The sequence below is a fragment of the Pogoniulus pusillus genome, chromosome 16 (genome assembly GCF_015220805.1).
Source record: "Pogoniulus pusillus isolate bPogPus1 chromosome 16, bPogPus1.pri, whole genome shotgun sequence".
NCBI lineage: Eukaryota > Metazoa > Chordata > Aves > Piciformes > Lybiidae > Pogoniulus > Pogoniulus pusillus.
In genome coordinates, this window is record NC_087279.1 from 18,408,990 (window position 1) to 18,414,979 (window position 5,990).

A 5,990-nucleotide genomic window follows, 5' to 3' on the forward strand; every position below is an offset into this window, starting at 1 on the left:
AGCCAGCAGTATGCCCAGGTGGCCAAGAGAGCCAATGGCATCCTGGCCTGCATCAGGAGCAGTGTGGCCAGTAGGACAAGGGAGGTTATTCTGCCCCTGTACTCAGCACTGGTCAGGCCACACTTTGAGTACTGTGTCCAGTTCTGGGCTCCTCAATTCAAGAGAGATGTTGAGGTACTGGAACGTGTCCAGAGAAGGGTGATGAAGATGGTAAGGGGCCTGGAACACAAACACTATGAGGAGAGGCTGAGGGAGCTGGGGGTGTGCAGCCTGCAGCAGAGGAGGCTCAGGGCAGAGCTCATTGCTGTCTACAATTACCTGAAGGGAGGCTGTAGCCAGGTGGGGTTGGTCTCTTCTCCCAGGCAACCAGCAACAGAACAAGGGGACACAGTCTCAAGTTGTGCCAGGGGAGGTCTAGGCTGGATGTTAGGAGGAAGTTGTTGTCAGAGAGAGTGATTGGCATTGGAATGGGCTGCCCAGGGAGGTGGTGGAGTCGCTGTCCCTGGAGGTGTTGAAGCAAAGCCTGGCTGAGGCACTTAGTGCCATGGTCTGGCTGACTGGCTAGGGCTGGGTGCTAGGTTGGACTGGTTGATCTTGGAGGTCTCTCCCAATCTGGTTGATTCTATGATTCTGACATCTCCTTTGCATCACTGCTACTGGAAACAGTCAGATGGGAGACATCATCGTAGCATCACACAAAACTGTTTAATTATAACAGACTCTGCTGGGTCTCTTGCAGAGCTAGAAATCAGCATAGAAAGACCTGAAGCACCCACCCACACAGCTCCAGATTTGGCCACACATCTTAACATGTCCCAGTTAGACAGTACACTGCTTGCGTTTCTGTTAGCAGGTTTGGTTTGTTTTTTTTTTCCCCCCTCTTGTTATCCTTCTGGCTCTTGTTCAGCATGTTTCAGCTGACCCTGTGAGGGAACAGAAATAGTAGTGTGGCTAGCAGAGCTGCACAGCACAGCTTGCAAACAGGAATGAGGAGGCAAGAAATGGAGCCCTGGTGATGGATGCGTTCACATGGTTGGGTTTTTTTTAGCTGCTCTCACCTCAGAGCACACAAACAGCACCAGCCACCAGAACACCCTGATCTTCACTTCCCAAGTGCCCTATGCCAGGCTCTGGCATGCCTTGGACACACTTTTCCTCCACCTTCCCCCTGTGCCTCTTTTGTCCTTTACCTCCATATTACAGCTCTGCCAGTGAATGACTGAATCCAACCAGGAAAGGATTACCTTGAATTACCTCTGCACTGATGCTAGGAAGGGACAGCTCTGCCATGCAGCAGAGATATTTCTGCAAGGTTAAGGACTAGGACATGTGCTGAACCAATCGACCAAGGACCAACCTTCCAAGCAGTAAAACCCAGGAAAAATAAACCCAAACCAAACCAAGCAAATATTAAAACAAGCACACAAAACAACCCTCCAAACCAACCAATCGAATACACCAAAGCTCAGTTTTGCTGTTGTGCTCTCCCCTGGCTGCATTTTGAAGCCAGACTCCAAGGAGGAAGTCTACTTGGACTTTACACAGATAGAGTCAGCATGGAGAGAGGCTGGGAAAGATGCCTGCAAGTCCCTTCTCTTGACTACTCCTCCTGTACGATCTAACTGCAGCATGCAGACCTGCAGCTGTCAGAGAGCTCTCTCTCTGTGCTTGGTAATCTGAGGCTCCACAAGCCAGCAGTAGCTGCTCACCTCATTTTCCTTCCTAGGGCAACACTTGCTCAGCAAACACGAACATGTTTACTGTGGAAACTTTGTACTTGCCTTAGTGCCCTTGCTCTTTGCCAGGTGTTTTTCTTTTTATACCCAGAGGAGATGCAGAGCCATGTTCTAATATAGAAATATAGGTTCCTGTGCTTACTAATAAACAGGTGGGCAAACCTATTTGCTTACTGCCTCATCTGAGTGATTTATTTAAGTTACTTTTAGATCTATTAGAGGTGCAGGAAAGATGCAACATCAGAGACTGGCTATTGTAATGTAATGAAACTATATTCACAGACTGATTTTCTGAGAGATGAAAAGTGGGGGATGGGAGAGGATACACAGCTGTGCAGAAGGGCACCCTGCATCAGTTAGCCCTTTTCTCCTCTCACCAGTTTTAAGCTGGTATCATTGTCATCTTCCCTGATATTGCCCTAAAGATAAGCCAGCAAGGCATTCAGTTTCCAGAGAGATCAGAACTCCCAAAGGCTGTAGTACAAAATCATGGCTAAGCATCCCAATACAAACATATGCTGCTCTAAGAAATACTATCTGTGAGAATAAATATATACACATGAACAGACATGTAAAAAGTGATTGTTTTATCTTCTAATATGAAAAAGAGCTTGAGATGCTGCTTTCATAGGCTCAGCTTCAGAGCAGATCAGAAACAGGCCATGTAGCTTCATGACTAAGGCACACAATGCAGAAGGGAATAAGATGTTGGCACCAATATAAGACAGTATCTCTCCTTCTTCCCCCACAGGAAACCTGAGGGATTCTGCAGCCAAAACTAACCTTGATCCCTCTGAGATAAGGCTGCTTGGGAATTCTCCTAGCCAAAAATTCACATTAAAGATAAATCAGGAATAACATAAGCAAGTGGAAGAAGAGAAAATGCAAAACTTCCCTTTCCTCAGGGAACTGCTTGCAGTTCCTGAGCATGCAGCCCTACCAGGATCTATGAGGGCACCTTACACAGCACAGACAGAAAAGGTGGGCCACAAATCACAAGAACATTCAAGTTGGAAGAGATCTTCAGGATCACCAAGTCCAACTGACAACCCAACTCTACAAGGTTCACCCTAAACTATATCCCCATGCACCATATCCCAACAACATTTAAACACATCCAGGGCTGGTGACTTGATCCCCTCCCTGGGCAGTCCATTCCAATGCCTGACCACTCTTGCTGGGAAAAAAATGCTTCCTTATATCCAGTCTAAACCTACCCAGACGCAGCTTGAGGAATGAGCTCCTAAATGGTTACAGGTCAGTCAGGTGCCCCCAAAAGTTTTGCTTCAACAAGACTGTTCTGGCTGGTTCCTAGGACATGCCTCCCTCTGAAAATTGCACAGGGCCTCCCTGAGGTAGCTGCCATGGCCTTCACACCCCTCTTGGGATGCAGGCACAGCTGAACAGGCACTTTCTCTGTTCCTAGCATCCTCCCGCTACCCTGTTGCAATAAGCAACAATAAGATTGTAAGCTTCAGCCAAGTAAGCAAGCATAAACGCCAGTGAAAGAAAACATTGCATACATCTCTCATCTGGAAATTAGTTTTGTTTGTATTTATGTCCCCACACGTTGTCAGGGTGATGTCTGGGCTCAAGCCCACACGTGGAAAAATCTGGACTGTGCCCTGTACTAGGAAACTCTCTAGCTCCGGGGCTAAGCTCCTCCTTGCCTCCCTTTATGGTTCAGAGCACAGCCTTTTTTATCCAGAGAAGAGTGAAATAAAGACTTGAGTAGAGGTTTATTTTTATATCTGGACACTGAAGAATAAGGAAGCCCTCTCCTCCATGCCAGGAGAGAAAAACAAAACAGAACAACCAACCAGTCCAGAAGGGAGCACGATTCCCTGAGTCACGCTTTGTGACACAGCCTAGGCACAGCCACCTGAACTGAGCCAGGGACCTGTCCTGTATCCCCCTGAGCAAGGCCAAATACAACAAGGACCCTAAGCTCAGACATCTCGTCAAGGAGAACCTCGCTTTCCTCCCAGCCATGCAGAATTCATCACCACTTGGGCCTCAGTACCAGCAAACAGTCTTTATCCACCAGCCTCAAGCCTCTCTCACCACTGAATAGACACTCTTTCAACGAAGAAAAAAGAGAGGAGAGGGAGGGCTCAAAACCCAAACAAAGACCAAGCAGACAAAAAAAACCCTGTAAAAGCCCCAAGCCTATCCAACCAAACAAAACACACCAAAAAAAAACCCCAAAGCAAATTTCAACCATGTTAATCATACTCACCCCAGCACAGAAGCTGCTGGAGACTCCTTACTCAGAGCACCCCACTACACAGGCCAGTTGCTCATAGTTATAGTCACCCTCTTTGATCACTCTCTAAAGATACCCACACTCAAATCACCTGTCCAGCTAGCAACAAGCATTTCATCATCATCCCACCCACTCACCCAAGCTCCTTTCCTTGTAGGCATGTGAAGATGCCCTCAGCTGAGACCTATGATTAGCCTCAGACCCAGGTGAGACTCCCAATTTCCTTCTAGATCAGCCCAGCAAGCAAAGTCATTAACTAGAAGCAGGGAGGCTGATTGAGTTAAACTGAGAGTGATGTCATGACTGACAAATTCAGCAAGACTCCAGCCTTCACAGGCAGAGCTGAGACTTCACCTAGGCTCTTGGTTTGGGTTTTTCTTTTCTGTTGTCTTGCTCTCTGCTCCCAGAGCCTGAACATGAGGCTCCAAATCCATGTGTTGCTTGTCAGCCTGGCAGGCACAAGCTCACAGATGAAACATCAGGCAGGATGTCAAAACTTGCAAATCATGTTCCCACCCCTGCTAAAGCAGTTCACCTCTGTCTTTGTGCCTGTCCAAAATATTAGGGGGTTAATACCTCTGCACTGCCTCAACAATACCACTGATGAGAGAAAGTAAAGCATAATGACTGAGCTTAGGAATGACTGAGAATATGACCTTGGAGATCTAAGCTTCTTCCTCTGCTAGAGCTTTTCTCTTTTCCCTCATGATGGTTACTATCACATTGTGATACTAATCAGAAATATGATTCTGCTGCCTCCATTTGGAGGTCCTAAAGACTTTAGCTGAGCCTTTTCTTCAACACAGCACTTGTCTCAGTATGCACAAATAGCCTTGAGATGGTCTCCGTGGGTGGAGACTCTATGCTGAGGCCAGGCAAGTGGCTTTTATCATATAACTGTATTTAGAGGTTGAGTTGAATATTGTCCAAAGGCAAATAGGAAATGGTAGATATTGTCCCAAGAAAATGTCTATGAACACATAAGGAATCTACTCCAGAGAGCTGCTCATGCTTTGGACATAAAAATCACATTTTGGAAAGCAAAGGAAAAGTCAACTTCAAAGAAAAGTGCTGAGGTTTGGAAAAAAAAACCCCAAACCAACAAGCACAACCCTACGTAATTCTTGACATTTACTTACAACAGTAACAACAAAAAAAGCACCCAAAAATTACAGAAACTGAGAAAGATTTGAAATTCCTTTGACAGAAAACTTTTGACTGGCAGAAAACCTTGAACTAGAAAGACAGGAGGTGCCAACAGCAAGGATAAGTGGGTTACAGAGAGCCTTCCTCTGCCTTTTGTCCCACGGTTCCTCTGTTAAAGTAGATGTAGACATGGCCTCAGGAGGGATCTTCAAGGACAGACAAAGAGAAGATTCCACTCCTCATTGTCTCTGCAGAGCTGTGTGAATGCTGCCAGCCCTGTAATAGAACTTCACTTAAATAAGCCCCCAGCTGGCTGAAATGCTTTGCACTAAAAACTATGTCTTTACAATTAGCTCATCAATTGAGTCTTTCTGATAAAGTCACAACTCCCTCAGTTCACAAGGGGAGCCTCCATGGGGTGAAAAAAACCCAAACGAAACAAAAAGAAGAAGGAGCATCACTTCAAAAGACCCATCAGTGGCAGATCCACACATTGAACAAGCAACAACCTGTGCAGCAGCGCTGGCCAACATCCCCAGTGACTGCCTAGCAGTTCTGCTGCCTCTCTTGCTCCTTTGCTCTTCCACACCTGGTGAACACTTCTAATTTGGATATTTTTTTTTTCCTAATGGAAAGAAATTATTTTTGCCTGCAAAACTTTATTTATTTGTCCTGCACTTCGAGTCAGACTGGCAGATGACTCAGGCCATCCCTTGCTCGGCAAATATACTGCATCTAGGACACAGAGCCTTTATTTGTGAGGGTTCTCTGTGGGTTACATAGGCCTACTTAGTCACTATAATGCAGGTAGAAGCCTCTTTCTCAACAGCACATTGCTTTAG

At 46.2% G+C, this 5,990-nt stretch overlaps 1 long non-coding RNA gene across 1 annotated transcript; it reads right to left on the bottom strand.

Moving 5' to 3' along the window:
• Positions 1–683: 683 nt before the first annotated feature.
• LOC135182234 (uncharacterized) lies at positions 684–4,117 on the bottom strand. Its single transcript, XR_010305114.1, has 2 exons — positions 3,976–4,117; positions 684–923 (listed from the first exon to the last, which is right to left on the bottom strand). It is a non-coding gene; the product is annotated as an uncharacterized LOC135182234 (long non-coding RNA).
• Between the last annotated feature and the right edge of the window lie 1,873 nt (positions 4,118–5,990).